This window comes from Rhea americana, unplaced genomic scaffold, assembly GCF_003343005.1.
Source record: "Rhea americana isolate MKP2758 unplaced genomic scaffold, rheAme1 scaffold_21, whole genome shotgun sequence".
Classification (NCBI taxonomy): domain Eukaryota; kingdom Metazoa; phylum Chordata; class Aves; order Rheiformes; family Rheidae; genus Rhea; species Rhea americana.
In genome coordinates, this window is record NW_028186258.1 from 7105158 (window position 1) to 7128263 (window position 23106).

Consider the following 23106-nt stretch of genomic DNA (forward strand, 5'->3'; position numbering starts at 1 on the left):
AAAAAAAAAAAAAAAAAAAAAAAAAAAAAAAAAGAAAAAAGGCAACAGAAGTGGCCTGCAAATACAGCCTTAGTAGAAGAAGACAACTAGAAACATTTTGAAAGGTACAAAGAAGGCGTTCCTGGAAGACTTACATAGTTATCATGGAGGTAGAAGCAATGTCTAGACCAAACACCAATGTTTCATGCAGCTTACAAATTAGACAAGTAAAACCAGGTATTTTCTGATTTTTCAAAGAGATTGAGTTACAAGCAAGAGCGGATGCAATCCTGGGCGTTCCCTGCAAGTCAGAATTTCCTGTGCAAACACTATTGACCATATTTTTGGAGAAGTGCATAAAAACAGTTGATGTCTGCAGTAATTACGGTGTGTCAGAAAAATTAACATTTGCAATTTCCTGTATCCTGAGTAAGAAAGCAGCACTAATCATACAGACCGAAGTACAGTTAAAATAAACACAGACTATCCAAGAGGAACTGTTTCTTCTCCGAACTTTGAATTTTATTAAATTAATAGCTAATTGAATTTTAAGTCTCAGCTAAAATATGTCCAAACAGATATATGCACAATGATATTGTTGCTTTTAGGCCTGTAAGTTTGACTTCTCCATGACTGCAGTGATAATGGGTCACACGTCTAAAGGCATTCTACATAGCAGCACTCTTCTCTCTTTGAAATTTTAGACACAGTATTGTTGAGGTCACATCTAAAGGCTATCTAGGTGGAAACTTAGGCTTTGGGGAGGGGCCTTCATTTTCTTTTGCGAAAGAGACAATACACTGGACTAAATTCAGAATTGAGAAGAAAGAAGTGTAGATCATGACATTTCAAACAGATCCAGAAATGTTACACTGAAATCCCTTTATCTGCGAAGCTGTGAGCAAATGCAAGAGAGTATAAATTACATTCAAATAAATCCATGTATTTTAGCTAGAATTATTATATACATTTTAAACAACAACAAAGGAGGTGCACTGCACATACCTGTATTACTAAGGCAGCTCCATATAAGAGGTTTATTTCCTCTGTCATTTACCTTGTGCATCTTAGTTAAAATGAAATCAACTCATTTTACTCCAGCAACTTTCACTTCAGTCCCTGAGTTGAGAGGGAAAGGCRGATCTGACCATTCTGTAATGCTGCTGGTTGGTAAAGAATGAGGAGTCTCCTACACCCCTTCTCAGCTCCACACTGACAGGCTTAGTAGGATCTCAGATGGCAGCTTTGGCCTTATTCTGAAATGTTCACTCTCCAGCAGGGAGCTCTGACTAGAGTGTAAAGGAATGGCTTAAAACTAGGGTGGCCTTTTATARGAAACTTTGGAAATAAATAGCAAAAAGCCGTACATAGCAATGAGACACAACAGCAGCCACCGCAGGCTGCAGAATCAGACTTGCCTAGAGGTGGAGCAACAGGCAGAATTCAGACCCCTCTGCTCCAAACTGATGGTTGTGAACTACTGGAGAATTTCTTCTACCTGTTATGACCTAAAGGATCCTGACAACTGGGGACAAACTTGTATTTTTTCCAGCAGAGGGCACTGCCTTAACACACAAYGTTGCTCCATCTGCTTTGGGGCTGGGGGAGCAAGCCCGTGGGTCAGCCCATATTCTAGACACCGACTCGGCCCGGGAAAGCACCAAGACACAAAAATACCTTGGTGAAAGAAGGGGTGACTGATACTGGTGAGCAACAAGCCCAGAGCTGGAATGATCTGATAAACTGTTCTTTCAGAGAGGCCCAAATTAACTTCATTAATTGTAGTTGGAGGTTTCTAAAAGGTTTGAGATATCCAGTATTTGATTGTACCTAGATCTCCTGGGCCAGATCCTTGCTCTGCTGATTTCGAAACTGCACTAATTTTTACCAGTTAAACTTCTGGCCTCAAACCCCTAAATTCTGGTGGAGATGGGTTTGCCACCAAACATRTTTTGTTCCAAAAATTATTCAGCACAGCTTTAGATTACCTAGAGTCATTTAGTTTTGTTTCTTAAAAAAAAAAAAAAATCCCTCTGTAGAAATATTCCAGAGAACAGATTACTTATTGTTCAAAAACATCATCATCTTTAATAGCATTACCAGAGTGGCCCAGGAAATCTATCACTTGATAGAAAGATGGGCTGATTTTTCTCCCCATGCTGGCAGTTTTGAGGTGTGCTGAACAGGGAGTGGAACAAGTCTGGTGCATGGGCATAAATTCGCGTAAAGTTAAGGATAAAGCTGTGTTGTGAATAAGGAGGTAGACAATTCCGTGCTGCTCCTAGCCCCGCTAATGCAATGCCTTTTAGCAAGTCTCTTCCTACTTGAGGTGTTTCTGTCAGGGCCCTGGCTTTGTTGTGGCAGTTTCCATCCTCACTTGATTTGGTTGAAAAGTTTCATCCASAAAAGTTCCCCACTAGAAAATGCCCTTTCAAATTAACCAGAATGGTTCACAGGCACATAATGATTCTGTCAAATTATTCATGGCAAATCCTTTTTATATCATTTTTCTTCTCTTTTAAAGTGTAACTGGAAGTGATACAGGCTAAATGTTGTCAAAATTAAAAAAAAAAAGTTGTTCTTTTCATAGTGAAACATTTTATTAAAGTCAAAATAAATATTTCTGGAATATTTGAGTTCACAATAATGATGAGGTTTTCATTTTCATCTGAATCCAAGATTACAAAAAAGCCAAAATTTTGGAATCCCTGAACCTCTTCTGGATAGAGTTTCTGCATTTACACCAATGTCCTGTTTTAAATTTATTCACACGCTAGATCYCATCACCAGTAATCTGTTTTTACAATAGCATCCCAAGTTCTGCTAGGGTGCTGCTGTAGCACAAGCAATAAATAAAATGATGATAATAAAGAAACTTTATTTTTAGGGAATTGAGACCACAACTTCCTGAAAACTACTAGACCAGATAATGTCTTTTTCCCCTCTCTCTTTTATGGCAGTCACTTGTTCAAAAAAAGTTACACAACTTTCTTTAAAAATTGACTTTTAAAATCCATCATTTAATGCAATTTTGGAAAGTTAGCTCCTGTACCATTTCCTTTCCTTCCTTCCGTTACCTCTCTTTTTCTTTCTTAAATCCATCCCTGCATTTTAAATTAGTTACAAGAAATAAAGAGAAGAGGGGGTTTACAGAGTTGAAATCGTTTCAGTGTGACAGGGTGCTGGGTTTTTTTGTGTGCGTATGGGTCTAAATGAGGCTTTAGAAAATGATATGGCATCCCCTAAATGGATCTGCTATGGTCAGAGCCCATTAGGCAGTGGAGGAAGATTCCACAGGGACAGCTGAGACTAGACGTCTAAATCCCAAAGGACGGAGATCACTATTTACTTTTCTGCATGGAGAATTAATATATGTCTCCATCTTCCACCAGTGGCCCTGAACCAGTGAACATAAAGGAAACAGAATGAGTGGGGGAAAAAATTGCATGTGTGCTTTTCACTTTATCCTTTGGTGTAGATTCATTTTCTCATTGAGTATTTGCACATTATTCTTTGCTTTCTCCCTGTAGGATTACTTTTTTCCTGACTTTGAGGCAATTCATCTGTCCTAGGAAGGTACCTAAAGATAATGAAGAGGCACATAATTTAGTAATCATGGCCATCTTTTACTTGGAAGATTAATTTTGGCCTTAAAGTGTCAAGGTTGGTTAAACCATGTCAGCAGCAACAAAAAGAAATAGCCAGAATCACAGACAGGAAACTAGGCTGGTGCAAACTGCACAAAATAAATGAGTCATGGAGTAATTTCACTATCTGCAAAATGATAGACTAATGATTATTAAAACAGAAATACTCCTTGGTTCGTCTAGTCTAAGTTTAGATCTATGAGTTTCCCCATTCATTTTCTTTCCTCTGTCTACTTTTTCCACAGAAAATTATGTCTGTTCTGCAGCATTCAGCAGCTGTTTATTTCTCATCTGCACTATAAATGTTTAGCTAAGATTTGGAAACTTGGTCACTCTCTCCAGCACAATGTGATAGCTTGAAAGTATTTTATGTATATCGCTTCCTAAATAGTAATCTGGCTAGGAATAGGAGGAGTGTAAATTAGTTTTTTACTGTGATCAYGAAGTTAAAAAAAAAAATAGGACTCTAATAATGAACTACAGGCTTGAGCAATTTTACTCTTGTCTTCTCAGTTTCACCGTAGCGGCAGATTGCAATTTCTGTACAGTTTCTGTAGTAGCACAGTAAGTGCTGGAGTAGATAAGTGTAATGATCCAGCCATTCGTTAATTCGAGAAGAGGAGCTGAAAAMGTCCTGAGCATGCATTAAGCTTCCAGAAAATCTAATTGTTAAAAATAGTCCTTAATCTTTGCCATCATCACTTTCTGTCCTAAATTTGACTATAATATCGCAATGTCTAGCTTTCTGGATATAGTTGTATTCACCTCATGCATCAAACTGGAAGATTATCTGGAAGCCAACTGCTATGACAGTATGAAAACAGCTTCTTAYCTAGCCTATCAATTATGCACAATAGATAATATGTTTATATTTTAGGAACAGGATAAAAAATAAGGAGAACTATCAAGAGTGATATGCTTTACTTCTGAAAGAGCATATTTAAGCTGRGTGTGTGTGTGGAAGTAGACAAAGAAGTATGGAAATGCTGAATTTATGGAGTAGAAAACTAATCTGAAGTCTAACATTTTTTCCCTCCCAATGATCTCTTCTCCCAAATCAGTTTGGATTCCTTGYRTTTGCTTTCATGGTGCGTGTGAAATATAAGGAATAGAAGCTCTGCATATCAATTAAAGAATGATAAAGTGATTATAYAGCCACTCAGATTATTCATAGTTGYCTATCATAGACCCGTATCATGTACCAAGTAAAGAAGAATAGAAACAATAAACCTAACACTCCCTGAAACATTTCACAGCTGGATTAAACTTGTCTTCTGTGAGATTTTGCTTTTTTATCAGTAAATGGAGACAAGTCTCCAGTCTAATCCTATTTTATTATCATCAGCTACTTCATACTTGTATTCTTCATCAACATTTGTGCGTGTGTGTGGTATAAACCTGTAAATGGTAACAGATCATATTCCTGCATGACACACACAATCTCACTGCACATGCTGAGCCAACTTGCAACTGGAAATATCCTGAATATTAGTGCTTTCGTGTGGCTAATATTCTGAGCCTGCAGTATTTAACAGGGTGATCTTTTTTTCCAGGAGTTTGCCTAACCTTAGACAAACAGTGCCGTTATCCAAGCAAGGACGGTTGGAGGTGTTAGTGGCTTACTTTATTGGCAAGTTGAGTGCCCACTGGCATCTCCCTTGCTCTAGCTCAGGATACTCCTGGGACCTCACAACTGCATCCACTCCCTGCAAACGGGAGGTCCTACAGAGCTTGCTCGAACTCACAAGGAACAGTGGTTGGTGCCTCCTGTTAACGATCAGCTCTGTATTTTTTGAGCTTGCATCTCATTTTGAGTTCGGGTTTCTTGCATCKGGCTATGGGCGCTTGTGAATTTTGCAAGGAAGCAGCCTAGCGTTTTCGTTGCCACCTGGCTGAGCAAGGCACGCTCGAGCCTTCCCTTCCCGCTCATAGCAGCGCCTTGCACACCTCTCCCTCAGCTGGGGAGCACCCTGTATTTATTATGTCCGACACTAGTGAAGCCTAACTCTAGAAGGATGAAAAGCTTTGGATGAGAAAATAGGGTTTTACTGGAGATTTCAAAATAGGGTTTTTCTGCAGATTTCAGAAAAAATTTCCAATGATTTCGTTCTTTCAAAAATCAAACTGGAAAGTTTAAAATAGAAGGCAATGGTTTTACACAAGTTATCAAGATAAAAACACATGGTTTTCTTCTATTTTCATTTCAGTTTTTTATTTCATTTCAAGTTTGGAGCACTCTGCTACTGGAAAAGCATAGGATTATTCAGTTTTCTGCTCCTTGTTCTTTGTTTTTAGGAATTCTTTCCTTTTACAGCTTTTCGAAACAAAGTTCTTTAATTGGTAGAAAGTGAAAAAGTGAGAAAACACATAAAAATAACCTCTTTTAACAACTTTTCACTTTTTTATAAACTGAAAAACTCCTTCAATTTTATGCTACCTGAAAAAACAATGAAAGGGAATAGAAACATTTTTATTACATATTTCTTAGTTACATTTACTGTTTTTTCCCAGCTTAATAAAAAAAAAAAAAATGGAGAGAGGGAGAGTCAGTAATGAAGGGAAGAAGATATATCAGAAAGAATTCATGCACATAAGATAAAGCAGGGACTGCTTTATTTTAATATTTTTAAACACAGGAATATAGTAACCTCTTGAGCTAAAAATATTTTTTTTCAGTCTGACATTTTAAAATGAAATGCAGGTTTTCATCTCAAGGTATTATTTCATATCCACACACAATCTGTTACATTTCAAAATGAAAAATACCACAGGAAAAATGATATTTTCAATTGAAGAATTGTATTTTTGCACCCTGCTTCCTCCTTGCAATAAATAAATAAACGGGGTTTCCAGAATACTCTAAAACTAAGGGGAGAGGGAGAGACGTAAAGACTGTTAGTCGCATTAAGCATCAGGCTTTGTTGAAAAATATGAACATTAACATTGGTTATTTCTGCCATGTTAATTAATCTGCTAAGAAYGTATCTATTCAGAAACATGTGGGCATGATTTGCCATCTGAAAAAAAAAATGGGTTGCTATTATTTAGATTTTTAAACAGTTCCCCAGGTCATGGAGTTTCTGATGAAGTAATAGCTCAGCTCGTATCAGTTAACTTTTCCTGTATAAGATCTTTTGGAGATATTGGTTACAGTGACAGAGCAGTAAAAGAACARTATTTCCACCACTAACAAATGGCACATGTAATTGAAAACCCCCCTCTCACTCCCAGATGCTCCTCTGCGGTCGGAGTGGCTGCTGGTTTCCATACGGCTCGTGCAAGCTGGTGTGGCTAATACAAACGCTGTGTGCATCAGTGCCCGACAGCACATCTGCTTACAGCAAAGCCTTCAAGAAATACTCCTCCGGGTTCTGTGCTTTTGTCTATATCGTGACCCAGATGCACGTTTGCAGCTCATACAAATGGGCATACCTGAACTGATTTTAGATGAAGCAGTGCGGGTCAAGTTGCATCATGACCTGTGCAAACCTGCAGTGCCATGACAGGAACGCAGTGGCTGAAGTCCCGGTCCAGGTGTGCACTGCTATTAGTGGCCTGCTTTGCTAACCAAAACCCCGTGCTTGTGCCTTCAGGATGCGGCAGAGAGATAGCCTGAATGGCAGAGTAGCAACATTTAAAAGGCTGCGACAGTTCATGGCCCCACCATGAAAACCTTCACTGGAAGGTCAGCAGATGTGGTCTGTATTTACAGGAGACATGTGGAAGCTGCTTCTGGGTGGGAAACTGTGCAGCTGTCCATAGGGCAAAGCTAAATACACAAAACCTCGGTTTGCGGTGAAAGGCAAGCCACCTAAGAAGAGATGTCRTGTTTGCTACAGACGAATGTAGCCGAAATGTTGGATGAAATGATGGTACRGCTATGGCCAAGTTCAGCTCCAAATTGCAGCTCACAATGTGGTCACATCCTGATTTATACTGATCTGAGAGCTTGATCAGGCTTACAATCTGTGAAGACCTTTTAGAGTCTTGGCCACAGAAACTGCTCTATAAGCTCAGTCCAGATATCTTCATTTTTATTTTCTGAAAGAGCACACAAGTCCATTTTGCTTTCTGTAAATCACTTTCAGTAAATGTATGAGGCTGCAAAGTAATTTGGGGTTTTCAAGACTTCTTTTCCATGAGTTATCCACAATCAGAGGCAGTTGGCTAGRAGCAGAGGAGATGGAGCGTCAGTGCACAGGCAAGAAAATTGTGCCTTCTGTTTCTCTTTTCAGTGTATAAACCACATGCAGCATAGCTGGGTTGGAAATGAAATAAGCTTGTAGTACTCCAGCTGCACAGACTGTACTTTTTAGCATTCTGTTACGTAAAGAGCATGCAAATGTATTAGCAAGAAAAAAGCTGAGTTTGCCCATTAAGGCATGTGATTAATGCAGTGATGAAAGCTTGTTTAAAGGACTGTACATTGCAGCTCACTTGAGAGAAAGAAGAACAGGAATACAAAAAGTGAGTTGACTGTTCTGGATATTAATGAATTCAGTGTGGCTGTAGAGGGCACTAAAGTTCTTTATGATTTCTCTGAAAGAAGAGAAAGCTACAGGCTGCTTTTTACACTTTACTATTAAAAAAAAAATTAACTCTCTTTAGGAGTGAGTGGGACCACATCAGACTCAAATATTGCAGCTTCTCCCCTTTTAACCACTAATAACAGGTTGAGCTAATTTCTGTTTTGATTTGGGATTTCTTTCTTCCATTTCTAAGAAACGGTGAGCTGTGTGGAGCCCTCTCACAGCATCGACTTCAGCAAGGGAGAATATGATCAACCCCCCAAAAATCTCATTCCTTCAAGTGAGAAATCTGCCCATGTTGTTGAGAAATAGCAATGTTATCAGTCAGGTTAATGTGGCAGAAACAGAAAGGGATCCATGGAGAGATCAGGTCACGTTAGCATGAATCTTAAAAAATTTCAGCATGTCTCAAAACACTGCAGGGTGTTTCACTTGTTAAGTTTTTGCATGTCTCTGAAATGTCTGTATTTGGCTAGAATAAAGTAAGTCTTTTCTTGTGGTATTCAGGAATTGGAAATTTCACAAGAAATCCTGTTCTGATGAGATTCCCAGCCTGATATATATCTTAAGAGAGAAATYGCAGATTAAATTTTGAGTTTCAGTACTTCATATGAGACAAGTCCAATTCTGCAAGAAATAAAGACATAAAAAATTCTGTTGCAATTTGAGAAGGATTTTCAGACTGTAGGCTACTGAGTCGGGTCCAGTATTAAGGGAAAATCTGTGCCTTGAATCAGTACAGTGTATCTTTTACTGCCGATTTCTGTGGATACTCAGTGTTCATTTCATTCAGCTCTACAGCTGATAGCACAGCCTGAGCAAAGACTCCTCTGTAGAAATCTGCAGAGTCATCTATTTTTTCTGTGGTGTTCTGCAAGCTTTGCATCAGACTTGTATCASAAAATTTAGCATGACTAAGAAGTCTGTCTACTGCCTAATTACATTACTATAGTTACAGTGGCATGGCTTTCTCTGTAGTTTCTATTCTGGGATAAGTGTGTCTAATAATAACGTTGTAATTATACTGCTATGATTTCACTGGTGACTTGTGCCGTGTATTCGAGTCTTAAGTGTATACCCGAAGAAATACCATGCAGTAGAAAGGAAGCGTGACAGACGTTTATGCACACGCTCACAAAAAACATGCAAGATCTTCAGTAACACGCAGCTTTGTCAGTGAAGACCGTCTGATCTCCCTCAGCTGGCAGTGGGGCCGCGCGCGCCCAGCACAGCGCCCTGCTCATGTTCGCTGCCACTGCAAGAACTGTACCTTCCGCTTCAGAAATGAATTCCAAATTCCTCCAAAAGTAGAAGCTTAAGACACTAAGATTTTTAGGTGAAATGTTTTAACTGGAAGTACTGCAAGTTACTGATCATCCTAAATTATTTGCGTCAGCTCTTTCTGAGTGCTTTGTGAACTATTTCCTTGTAACAAGGAACTGGCTACTCTTGTCTCTCCTCATTTTGAAATGGAGATAAACAAAAATGATGAGTTTTAGCTACAGCTAGGGGACAAGTTCAAGTTAGATTTATGGTCCAGACTTGATGGTAATATATTTTGCTTGACACCATAAAAGGTTTTTTCAGGTTTTGGTCTGAAGTAACTGCAAGAGCTTGTACCTGTTGGACTGGATTAATCTCGTGATTATTGTTACACTGCGAGTGAGACTGAGACTGAGAACGTTCAGTGACTGCAATATAAGCTTGGCTCTGTTTTGTCCTGAAACCTGATGATATTTGATTTTCAAGTTCCATTTTTAGTTCATTTGTAAATAGAGCTGACTGAGTTGGTGTGAAAAAATATTTGACAGGCAGGCTCTTCCCTATCGTGAAACATCCGTGAGCAGATTGTTAGGAGTTAGCTGGTTGCATGAGCATCTATCAGCCACGTAAGCATACATTCGCCAGTTCTCCCCTGCAAAATTCGCAGTCCATAGATAAGGCATGAGTACTGATAACATATATTACTTAAAAAAAAAGCTACATCAGACAAGAACTGGTTTTTAATATTTAGTAATCAAGCGGGGCTAGCCCCTCTTGGCCAGACGGGTCTCGCTGTATTGTTTCTTTTCCTTCTCTGGCTGAACGCCCACACTCTTCTGGCATGAATAACTGCACATTCAAACAGAGCATTTGGTTTCCACAAACACATGCGCATGTGACCTTCAGATTCTCTTCCACAAACATTTGTGTCATCATAGGTTAATGGGTGCATGAATGGGATGGCATGAAAATAGAGGTTACGCTGGAATTTCTGTTAGAGCAGCAATCTTCTGCACTTACACTTGAAAGGCAACAAAATTATATGGGACACCTCTTGTCTCAGATGCAGTGAATTCATGGATATTTCAGAGTTAATGGCAATCAGCCAGTTGGAAAAGGTAATTTAATATTCATTTCTAGTTTCAATAGGGTGCTGGTAACAAGACCAGGATGGTTTTATTTGGATTTACACTAAAAGAGAAACCTTTCTTAAAAGCAATTGGAAAGGAAAAACAAAATCTATTTCAAACATAAAAAACTAATAAAAAATTGAAATCTTGAATCCAAGTTCTCCCTAGGAACCACAGATACTCTTAGCTAACAAAAAATGATGTAGCTTAACTTATAAAAATAGTAAAACAGTAAAAAGGCACCACATGTTCCTCCTGGATTGCAAGCCAAACAATTGTTATTACATTTAAATCATGTTCTGACATAATGCTATAGAAACCCTGGAAGAAATGGAGCCCACATTGCCGAATTACGCTCTGCTAAGAAAGCACTGTGTGTTTGGAGCTTAACGTCTCATTTGCTCAGAGACACTTTATTAGCCACTTTCATGAGAAAACAAAATATTCAAGATTTCTTCATTCTCAGTAATCAACCTGTATTGCATGAGAGCAAATAAGCTTAAAATAAATGACACCTCGGCATGATAAACTCTGCCGCCTRCCTGCTTGAGGATTCAGCTGTTAGTCATCAGCGGCCTCTGCGGCTCCCAGCGTCGGCTGTGCCGAGGGCGATGCCAGATCCTGGACAGCCGCAGAATACTAATCGGCAGCTGTGGAGTTCTCTGTTTATTTTTTCTTTTGAAATAGCCATGCAAATAAGACACTGGCACAGAATGTCAGTGCCCCTGGAGCTTATATATGATACGCAAGATTCATTGCTTTCTTTTGCTTGTTCCTTTTTTTTCCCTGCTCTCTCTTCTCTAGTTCTTTCTTTTCTTCTTTTTGCTTCATTTCTTGTCCATGCCTCCTCCTTCATCTCTCCAAATTAAGACTAAAGCACAGTTTGCCTTGTAGTAAATCTGTCAGTTATTAAAAGACCCTAATTTTTCATAAGTGACTTCAAACTGCTTCTGAAACTTTAATGTCTAAAGTGGGCACAAGTCAGAGATGAACATAAATCCTAACACAGGAAGAGTCTCAGCTTTGTGTATATCCATGGGACAGGAAAAAAGTGTTAGTGACACCTAACTAGGTAGCCTAGAGCTGGCTCAGACAGTTTTCATGAACTAGTTTTCACTGACTCCAGTATTGCAATATTCTCAGTTGGCTGCAATAGCACAAAACCAGAATATTTTCTACCATCTGAAGCAAAAGCGACTTCATACTTTATAACATTTTGGGTTCTAAGATCTGTAGAAACTTATGTCTCTTTGAGACTAGAAGATGTTTATGGACCTAGAAATCTTAGTGTATTTAATTCCTGCACCTTTTAAAATCACAGCGCAAAAGCTCATTTTTAGCCTTCTAGTGACTTGTATTTAAGGATCTCTTGAGTAATGGCTTGATCTTTGCATGTGTCCTGAGAGGTCTAGTAAGGCCAGCATCCAAAAGGAGAGGCTGTCTGATCTGGCAATAACGTAATAAAACTTCAGGGGGAAAAGTAGTTTGTGTAGAAGAGCAGCTGGTCACCAGTGATAGTGGGATCCTCTGTCTCACAAGGCTCTTGACATATTACCCTCTATCCTTTCATTTGTAGTAGTGAAACTTGGTAATAAAACAAGACAAAACAAAAGTCTTCTTAATTCATTCCACAGGTTTAATAATGAAAAATCCCTGCTGCTGTCCCATGGTGCTGTACACTATGTTTCTACAGAGCAGTCACTAAATATTAGTCACTGTGTCCCTGGCCTTCTCTTCCTCCCTGGTRCCTTGTTAACTTTCTTATTGTCCTATACTCAAAATGAGTTTATAAACTTCTTAGCTTATAAACTTCTTAGAGCAAGCACAGACTGTGGGACCAGGTCCTCTTCATGGTGATTTTCACCATCTGCAAGGTGTGAGCTCACTGAGATTGTATCAATTCATTCTTCTGACAATCTGGCTCCAGTTCTCTAGTTAGAGAAGCAGCATTAAAACACTGAGATGATAACTTCCAAAGCAAAAAAATCAAGTCTCTTCAAAAAGTGCTTTAGTTCCTAGAATCTCCCCCAGTCAAAATTTACCAGTTTAATAGATACATAAGTAGCTAAAATAATCTAAATAAGTTCATCCAGATAATGAAATTGCAATATGAAAATATATTTAATTTGATTCAATCACTTCTCTTGTGAGCCCATCACGGTTTAGTTGTATGGGAGAAAAARACAAAATAAGGTGGAAATACGGCAATCTCTTAGCCTCCAGAGTGTTTTTAGCTCGTTGAGGTCTGGGTGGTCCATAAACATGAGATGATCGGACAGGTATTAAAATGAATTGCACGAGCTTTTGCTATGGAGTCAGTATGTCCCGAGGCAAAGGCTGAATTGGATGGGCTGATGGAAAGGGCTGCAGCCAAAGGTTTGTGGCACAGCATGGAGTTCCAAAAATGTTACAAGCCATAAATGAGATGAATATTTCATGTTCGAAAGCATTCCTTTTTCTTGGAGAAGATCAGTCATTTTATCTGTATCTGGTACCTATGTAAAAATAACAATGCGTTTAAATGATGGAGGATAAGGTAGCTTTCACATGGAGACTCTGTGACTTTGACTGATGCATGATATTTGCTGTTGCCCTGAAAAGAATGAGTCTGAGGCTCTCCTCTCAAGAACTAGATCCTCTGCTACATTGAAGAYGTGAGAAACATAACTGAAATCTGTTATCCAACAACGAGAAATACACTTGACCACACATTTCTAGTGCATAGCAGGGATTTAAGAACTCTGTGGGAATGCAGTATCCTGTATCATAGGGAAACACTTGGAATACAGGAGTAAATTTGAGATTCTTATTGTGAACAGAGCTGGAATGTGTTACTCTGCATCTCAGATGTGACTCCACTACATCTTAATCAGTCTCATCAGAAACTAATAGGAAAAAACAGTTTCAGGTTTCAATGGTTGCAGTACAAAATATCTTCAAATATTGGATTTTAGTTTGCAGACAGCCAGTATGCATATTTAAGTCAGAAGAGGAATTAGATAACATGTAATGCTTGCCTAAAATATATCCATTTTCAATTCCTTACTCCATCACAGGCATGCTGAGGTTTGTCTTTATCACCCACAGTGTTGAGATTAATAGTTCAGGCACAGCATTATATTAACTGTTACGCAGCTTCTAACCTATACCTGTCTTTCATCCAGTTAACTGGGAACATGAACAAAACAGGATTCTATTTGYCTGTACCCCTTAAGGTGAACATATTATACTCACTAAAGGCAGAATTTGTCTCCTCTGACATTAGCTATCTTGCTAATTAGCAAGATGTTGTCTCTAAGTTAMTCATGTCTCTCCTTTGGAGTGAGAGATGCCTCAACAGTAGGATTTGCATCCTCCTGATTTAAAGGTTGGGTGAGGGCCTCTTTGGAGGGCATTTGGCCAACCATCCATGAAGGCAGTACAGAAARTGCAGAGTTGCTCAGCTATCCTGGTATGAGGCCATAGAAGTACCTTATTTTTAGTTTTGGATATGCTTATGCCCTGGATGGATGTCTTGGGTGAGGAGTCAATATAGCTCCCTTTTGCACTTGGTCTGCCTGAGCCAAATTCCAGTTATTTCCTTGACTCTTGTTTCCCAGGCCAGGTTCAGCTTTTGCTGCCTAATGCTGCTTTTTGGATTTTCTCAGCTCATTTTGAAGTAAACAAAGGGTCAGCCTTTCCCGTAATCCCCACACATCATTGGCATCTTTGTATGTCTCTGCTACAGAGCAGAGCAAACACAAAGACTGCATCTCGATGTGCCCTCCACACCAAGTCCCTTCAAGTGTAAAGTGAAAATGTTGGCAGGAGAATATGGGAAAGTTGGGTAGTTGCCTCTGCCCTACCTGGCTTGCAGATAAAAGAAGCTGTTTGCCAAGCCTTTTAAGCTTGACAAATCCACACACTAGACATTTGAATAGATATAAAAAGTTGAGGGAGTATCGTCTCCAGAGCTGCAAAGCTTCATTTCCCATATAGCTTCTCAAATTAATTCAGATAGTCTTACAAAACTTTAGGCTTCTTTATTTTGGTCATTCATTATGCTGCTTTGTGATTCGTGGATTCCTATTATTCTTTCATTTTCCATCCCATCTTCCTAAATTGTACTTGTTTTCTTTCCTGTGTCCATGCATCTCTGTATGTGTTCTCAAAGAAACTGTTGTTGCTCACAAAAACACAGCAGACTGCAGCAGAAAGAGTYAACAGTGCATGATCGCAACAATAAAATCTTTAGTGCTTTCTGTACTGCKCCCAGATACCAGTCCTGCACAGGTGGAGAAGAGCCCCTCAGCATCCCACTTCTTTGGATAGCAGAGGCTCCAGGGATCCTCTAAGTAAGAATTGTTGCAAACCATTTAGCAAATAGTCTCTTAATTTACTGAGCAACAGAATGAATCAGGTTGGCGGTGCACAAGGTTAGATATGATTAATCCTGTTTTTCCACCCCAGGCTGCCACAGGGGAAATTCAAATTCATTCCCATCCAAAGAGCCTATGGAGCTTTCCAGTACTCTGGTGATAAAGGGAAAGAAGAGGTGACAACTCTCATGATCACTCTTAGTTTCCTCAATATTAGAAGTCCTTGTGTCATTTGGTCATTCTCTGAAGATTTTTTTTATAGAAGTTCAGTTTTTGGATGTTATTTACTAATTACTATTGGTATTTAATAATGGCAAAGTTTAAATTACAGAGGCAGCCACTAATCCACATTATTCAAAGACATTTCCAAAATTCTACTCTAAACATTCTTTGCGGTCCTTAACAAACAGAGGCAGTTCTCAGCTGGCCCAGAAGTCACATTGCAAATATTTTCACAACACAAGGATGAGCAAAATGATCCTAGAGCCAGTTCAATTCATTACACAGACTTCCACCCATGTTTAATTTGGAGAGCCCCATTTGTTTTCCTGAACTCCCTTCCCATCTCTAAATGAAATTAGGACCCAGCCTACTTGGACCATCATGGATTTAAGAAAAATATACTTTAAATTAATTTCTAGGTCTTCTTASTTTCCCCACGTCTGAGACAGCAGTACTGTTCCCTCCTTATTTAGATGATCCTTAGTGCTCTAGATAAGAGAGTATTAATAGTAGATGATCCACTTGCTAGGGYGGTAGATCCTTTTTTTGGGTGTTGGGGATTCAAATTCCTACTTTTACACAGATTGTATGAACAGAGCCATATCATCTGCCCTCCTTTACTCATCTAGAAACATTTTTTTTGCTGATGATTTATCACATGTCACCTCTTATGGAGTGTGTCAAGATAAAGAGCTATGCATGCTCTTAGATCGTTGTGGCGGGGGGATTATGTCTTGCAAGAGGAAACCGTTAAGCACCTAGAATGGCCCTTATCCCCTTGGCGCAGCACTGTGAACTTCAGCACTGGGAAGAAAGCAGCTGTCCCAGCAACATGTGTGTGTATTGAAGCAGTTGACTGAGGGACCCTCCAAGCTTCCTGCAAAAACAAGTTGGGTTGATCTGCTGGCACACCAGACCTTGATGGATCTTTAATAACCCTGCCCTCTTTGGGGACTCGTTCATAAATTGCAAACAGAAAGATGTGCCCATCCCCCTCCTTTTTTTCATGTCTCCTAATTTTAGTGGCACTGATGGATTGTCCAGAGCTAGGATAGCCTGCAGAATTGTTGGGGGTGTCCTCAAAATCAAAAGAATTAAGCTGCATTCTGCAAGGCAGGCAAGATATTGCTATATTTCAAAGTGACCTTTCTCTCCTTCCACAGTTCTGTTTCACGCCTGTGAATATCTGTTGTGTGACACCCTCAGTCTGTCTGTTGGGCACTAGATCTTAGTCTGCTTTACAAATATTTAAGGCATTCATTTGTGGGAATCACAAGAGATGGTTCAAGTCTGGCTTGCTTAGCAGAGATCATATTTGAGATTATGCCTTCGATAGCTATTCTGCCCCAAGGCTGTACTAAAWTTATAATACACTTTCCCTTTTCTTAGCTATAAAGGTGCTATATAAATGATTTTTGCAGCTTCATTTGTTTTTTAATCTTTGTCAGTGTAAATCAGTAAAAAATAATGAATAAAACTGCATTCCTAGCCTAAATTAGCAGCTACTCTAATGATATTTGTAACCCTTATTTTCATTTATTGTGAAAATATTTAGCTGTTATTGATGTAAAAATTAGTAAACACTAATGTAATACTTTCTCAAAATTGAAAGATGAAACAAGCTTTTTCAAAGTAATCAGTTATTTTACGAAATCTGTCTTTGTGTGTATGGATATTTGACAACTTTCAAAGATATTTTTGGAAATGAAAATCTTTGTTTTGTTTGTAAGCACTGCTTAAAACCGTCACAAGTCAACTTTCAGAAAGAGGGGCCAAATTTGAGGACTAGAAAACTGTATGAAAACTGGACACATTACAGTTGGTTTTAGTGGACCATGAGTCTAAATCATTAGTTCTTACTATTCAACTATTCAAAAAGAAGCACAGTGTTGGTTTAGGAACTCAACTGTTGCTTGGTAGGGAACATACACTACCTTTTTTTCTTCAAAAAATTCTTTTTGAAAAATCTTGTATTTTTCTATTTGATTTATAATACAATCAAAGATTTAATCCACTTTGATTCCTATTTCAGTTAGGAACARTTGGGTATAGAGATCTACCTGTAAAAGATCTTTCTTGCAAACTACAATATGCTAAGGAATTATTTTCTTGCTTTGGATTCTTTAAATTACTGTCTTGTAATGAAATTTAAAACTCGTAGTCCCAAGTTAGAAGTTTTCAGTTTGAAATTTTYAGCTTGAATATTGCAAAAATTGGGAGATTCCCTCAGAAATCYGAGGATCTTCAACTATATATTTAATCAAATCCATTTCCTACTCTGCTAACAATTTACAGATTTCTATTGTAACTGGTATTATTTTTTCTCCATTTGTGAGCATCTAGCTCCAAACAAAACTCCATGTCTTTCAGTGTAGCCTGAAAAAAAAGTGAGTGAACAGCTCAGGTTTAGTAAATGGGCCTTGCTGCTTTTAAATCCCTCATAAAATTAAATATTATCTTAAGAAATCCTAATCAAATTAATCTTCAACTCCATCTTCCCTCTCTTCACCCTATGACTTCACCCTGAGCCTGCCTGGATATGACCTGAATCTCATTTACTACCCATTAGAAAAAATGAAGTGAACTTCTAAAAAAAATAACCTTTCAATTACCTTTTAAACTCCTAAAAGAGGACTCTTTTTGACCATGACATCATGATGATTTTAGCACATGGGCCACATTCCCTGGTTGACCTAGTCTATCTGAGTTAACTCAGATAAGTAGACAATGAAATATGAAAAATCTTTTGTAGTAATTGGTGAATTTTAATTATTTTTCATATATATCTCTAGGTAGGTGCTACATCATATAAAGAACAGAAGCACTAGGATGGGTGGGTATGTAGCCAGATACCTGCACATACAAGAATGAAGGATAGCTGGATACTAGGAGACAAGCTGAGATTCATGTGCTCTAACTTTGGTTAGACATCTAGAGAAATAGCCCATCCAAAGAGCTATTCATCTCTTCTTTCTCAGTCTTAGCAGGAGGTGAAACTCTCTCCAGAGAGAGCCTTTCTCTCTTTTTGTCATAAAAGGAGGCTAGGATGACAAATACCTAAATTTAAAATGTCTAAAGTTCATGAAGATGAATACTATCTCAAGTAAACAGCACAGCTATTAGGATGGAGAGATGGATATTTAAGCAGCTGTACAATTCTTAGAAGGTACAGTATGTCTAAGCATTATGTAGTCAGGATCAGGTTCAACACCAGTCCAAAGGCTGTGTGAACACGTAAGCTTAATCTGATATAGTTTTTTATTTCCTATTGATCTATTTTCATCAGAGGTCTTTCTCTGGGAGGCAAGATTTTTCCATAGCTTTTGTTCTCAAGCCTTTGCCCAATGACCTTTCGCGGCCCCAGATCTGCAGCAGGGAAGCTGGAAATGGGAGTTCTCAGTCCCTGCTTCAACTAGTGCAAGGAAGACAGGAGAGGGAAGAGACCTAGCCGCTGGTCCTACACTGTGTCCTGAAATATAACATATCCGTGTCATTTGAGAGGAGGTCTGTTCTCAGTGTCTGTGTGATTTTTTTGCAAAAGTCTCTTTCGATGACACAGAATACTAAGCCTGTAGAAGACTGATCTTTTAGAGCAGTGTGGTGTTGCTTGAAAATTTGCCTTCACGTCCTATTGGACTTGCCAGCCAGCTGTTGATAGAAAAAACAACCTGGACATTTTCCAAAACACCCATCATAACTTGCTGGATATTGTGCTAGAACAACACATTAGCATAATTCAAATCTAGAAATAATGCAGCACTTTGTCCTTCCAGATGGCATCTTCACTAAGCCATTTAAAAACTATCAACCTCACAAGTGTCTTCTAGACCTTTTGAGCTGAGAGGAGCTTAGCCATTAACCTCAATTGTGGTAGAATTAAATCCGCATTGTGGTTTTTAAATAAGGYTCCCTTCATTTCCTTCTTCCCTCCCCTTGTCTCTGTAACTGTCTTTCCTTAACTGGGTCCGTCCTTTTCTAGCACAGGTAATCTAATCCCTCCCTCACTTCCATGATGTCCCACTCTGCAGGAGCCACTCTTGTGTTCTTCCTGCTATATATCAGGCTATTTATGAGGCACTGAACATCAACAGACTTAACATATGCAATCATTCCAGGTAACTCTGCCAACCTGCTGCTCAAAAGAGCTACTTGTACATCTGTCCTCAGCTCCCACCTCTAAAGTGGTTTGCTGCCATAGTCCTGACAGCCTGTCCTAGTGCATTAAGGTAGCCTTTAATATACCCTGGAGAAACTTCTTGTTTTGTTATTCTTCATGTATCTGCTTACTCATTTTCCATTCCTGCAAGATAGGTTTTAATGGATTTGATACAGCATCAGGAAGGCCTCATTGGAGACATAATTAATGGATGCTCAGAATAGGAAAACTTTGACTTAGAAAATGTCATATATCAAGTGAACAGGACCAATTAAGGTAGCCAGGTTTTCAGCACAAGTAACTAACATCATCAGGATTTCCTACTGAATGTACTGTTTGGAAAAGGAGAGTGGAATTGGGGGTGATGGCAGGGAGGGTGGAATTTGTTTTTCCATGGTGGAAAGTAATCTGCCACTCTTGGGAATGCTTTACCAACACCAACTGCAAAAACATCCATGTTGCCAGTTTACATTAGGGATAATATTGTGACTGCGTTTAAACTGGAAGAAACCACTCCATCAGTCAAAGGAGGATTTCAGGGGATATGACCTTGAGTAATGCTCTGGCTTAGCAAAAACTGTGGATTTGATCATTAATAATATTTTGCATGATCCTTTTTTTTTTTTTTTTTTATTCAAAGCAGACTTTGTCAGCCAAAGGAGTAAAACCCTCTCTCATGTTCCATCTTTCTCCATTTTAGTGCAAGCAAGAGGAATCTCTATGAAAATATGCTATGTTTGCCAAAACTGAAAAGATAACATTCCTAAAAGTGAGACTGGATTCACCTAAGGTCTCTTCAAATTATACGATGGTCAAATTTGTAGTCTCAGCAGCTTGGATAGCAAAACATAGCTAAGAAAGAGGGGATTTTTCTCTCCTGGAAATGCCTCATGAATCTGGCTGTGAAAGCCTTTCATAGCTAATTCTTCAAGTAGGTACAACTTGCCTGGCTGACAATAGCTGTGCTACTTTTAAGCTCTGCAGCTTATAGTTGCTGTTTTGAAGGCTTCTGTACAATTTGCAAAGAACTGTAGAACGCCTGATCATTTAGCAGCTAACTAGGCCCATTAGATCAGTTTGAACCCCGGGAAGTGATACACTACACCTGCTGGGGACTGGGGATTCGGGAGGCTGAAGCCTGCTCCTGCCGTGTTCCAAAAGGATGTCCCCTGCACCCTGGAGGATAGCTTGGTTCTCACTACATTTCAGCATTATGGAGTTCACACACACACGTCTGCAAGCAGTTTGGCTTTTCTCACTGCCAGCTAGCACTGCTCTCACTTGGTCCCCTGCATTGCATGTTGTTATTTGGTACCTAAAGAATAACTGCAGTCTCTTGCTTCAGGGCCTCAGAGGAGAGAATCCTCTTTGTTTAGCAAATAACACTACTAAATGGTAGCACCTAAGAGCTAGTTTCCAAGTCATTTTGCTTTCAGCAAGAGAAACTAGCACACACATGTCCACACTGACTCTGGTGATCCTGTGATTCACCATAGCATAACCAAAGTCCAGCTCAGCAGGGTAAGTTATCAGTCCAGATTCAATGAAAGATTAGTCACCATGGGAGTTCAGTTCCTCTATTATTCATGCCATTCTGCTACAGCCAGATTTATGTGTCAGGAAAAACATACAAACCGAATCCGATTTACTTGCAGAAGTTCCTGCTCTGTTTGATTTATATTTGAGTAAATAAAGACATATGTCTTGTAGGTATTGGTCTCTGACTCCCTTTTTCTTCATATGTCTATGTCTAATTTATCAGCTTCTTTCTTTGCTGGACTTCTTGAGAGTTTGTAAGAAAGGCAATGCTAGCTGAAGGGAATGTCTTTGACATGTTGAGATTTAACTTTTGAAACAGTTTTGCACCATAATTCACTGCACTTCTATCAACTTCTAATTGTTCATCTGATAAGTATTGGGACTCCTAAAACCACACTATGGAGTCGGAGGAACAACTCTTCCTGTTATTTGACCCATTTTTCTAAGCCACAGAGCAAATTAATTATCAAACCAGGCCAAGAAGATAGGAGTCCTGATAGACCAAGTTTGACAATCTCGAGGAATAGGTCAAAATACCTATTATTACTAACTCGTAATTAATCACTTAACCATAAACTAGTTGTAGCCATTTCAGGCACCTTGAAACACAATGCAATGGAAAAAAATGTTACTCTATTTCAAAAACGACAAATTGGAAACAAAAGATGTGTTATTTCCTTAAGGGATTTTTTTAAATGAAAAAAGTTTGTTATTTTTGTTGCTGGATTTAGATTAATTTTCTCTTCCTTTTCTATTTTTTTTAATCTTTTTTTTCCCCACTGATAACAGTGCAGAAAAGGTAAAATATTCATTTAAATTGGAAAAAAAAATCTCATCATTCCCTATTTCTGCATACTAGGTAGTCCAGTTCAAGTTAGACTGYGATTTCATTACTGGTTCAAAGTAAAAAAGGTGGCACATAAAATATTTATTTAATATGTTTGCAATGTCCCTATCATGTAAAAATTATATAAAAAAATAAACTAATGACATTAGATGCTGTTAAAAATTTCAGCCAAAAGAGGTTTGAGAGTAAGCCTAAATACCAGAACTGGACATTCATGAACTTAAATAAATTCTCAGTCTGAATCCAAATCTGATTTGTGATTTGTGTCCCTTACAATACCTTAATATACGATGTGAAGTATAACAGTCTTTTGAGCGAATACTGTAGCAMCTGTGGCATCAGAGATAGAAACTATGTGGCTGCATTTCTGAAAGGGTTATGAGATATTCTGAAGATTTTTGCTTTCAGATCAGTGACCAAAGAATAGCGTGCAGTTTGTATTCCTTCCTTGGTCTTGCTTTAAAAAAAAATCTGATTTTTTGTCTACTGAGTTGTAGATATTTGTTCTTTAGTGAATGCAGAATTCATTTTAACTTTGCAAAGAAAAGGCTGATCTCTAGTTTTGACTAGTTTTGATTGTGATACCAATGGCTGAAGACCAGTTTTTTAACTTGGTTTCCTCTCCTCTGGCCATTCAGGCCCAGGGACAGATAATCCATCTGGCAAGGACGCGCAGTTGTTTGCGTGACACAAAGCAAGYGTGCCGAATTCACTGCAGTGAGGCATTTCGGAAAGCAGTTCAGCAAGTCCGAGAGACGAGGTGGGTAATAAGGGAGGAAAGAGTACTATCTGAGGCTCTAAMTAAATATTGAAAGCGCCACAGGTTTTGAAACTGTCCCAGACTCGTTCTTTCCAACATGAAATGACTGTACGTGTATTCTGGCTGAAAGAGACTTTCCCCGGGATACAGACTGCAAGCGCTGTTCCCTGGCCTGGTGGCCTTCCCTGTTTCATCCCGGGTGGTTGCTCCTTTGTTTCGTGTGGCAGCTTTCACAGTAATCTTCTTCTGATGAGTCTCCCCAGGTCCCTTTGATCTCCTACGCATCAGGGTACCTTTAATGGCATAAGTGAGCACCCACGTGGCCAGAGGCCACCTGCATCCCAYGGTGGCCAGTTCCAGTAGCACCAACGCTGCTGGAAAATCAACTCACTAATGTGAATGTTTATTTGGCCACTCTTACTACCCGCAGTTCCCTTTGCTGTTCAGTTCAACTAAACAGCTTGAGAAAATATTTATCGGAGGAGTGTGGTAACAGATTTATTGAATCCCCAAAGCCTGAGGTCAGCTTTTTAACATCAGGAGTCTCTGCAAGTGAGGGAGAGCAGGCAGCACCTCAGAAATGAGAGGCAACCCACGAGATCACTGATGTTTCTGCTAATTAATAGGAAGTCTGTGACCAATAAAACTTATGTAGAATAGAGGCTAGCAAGATCTC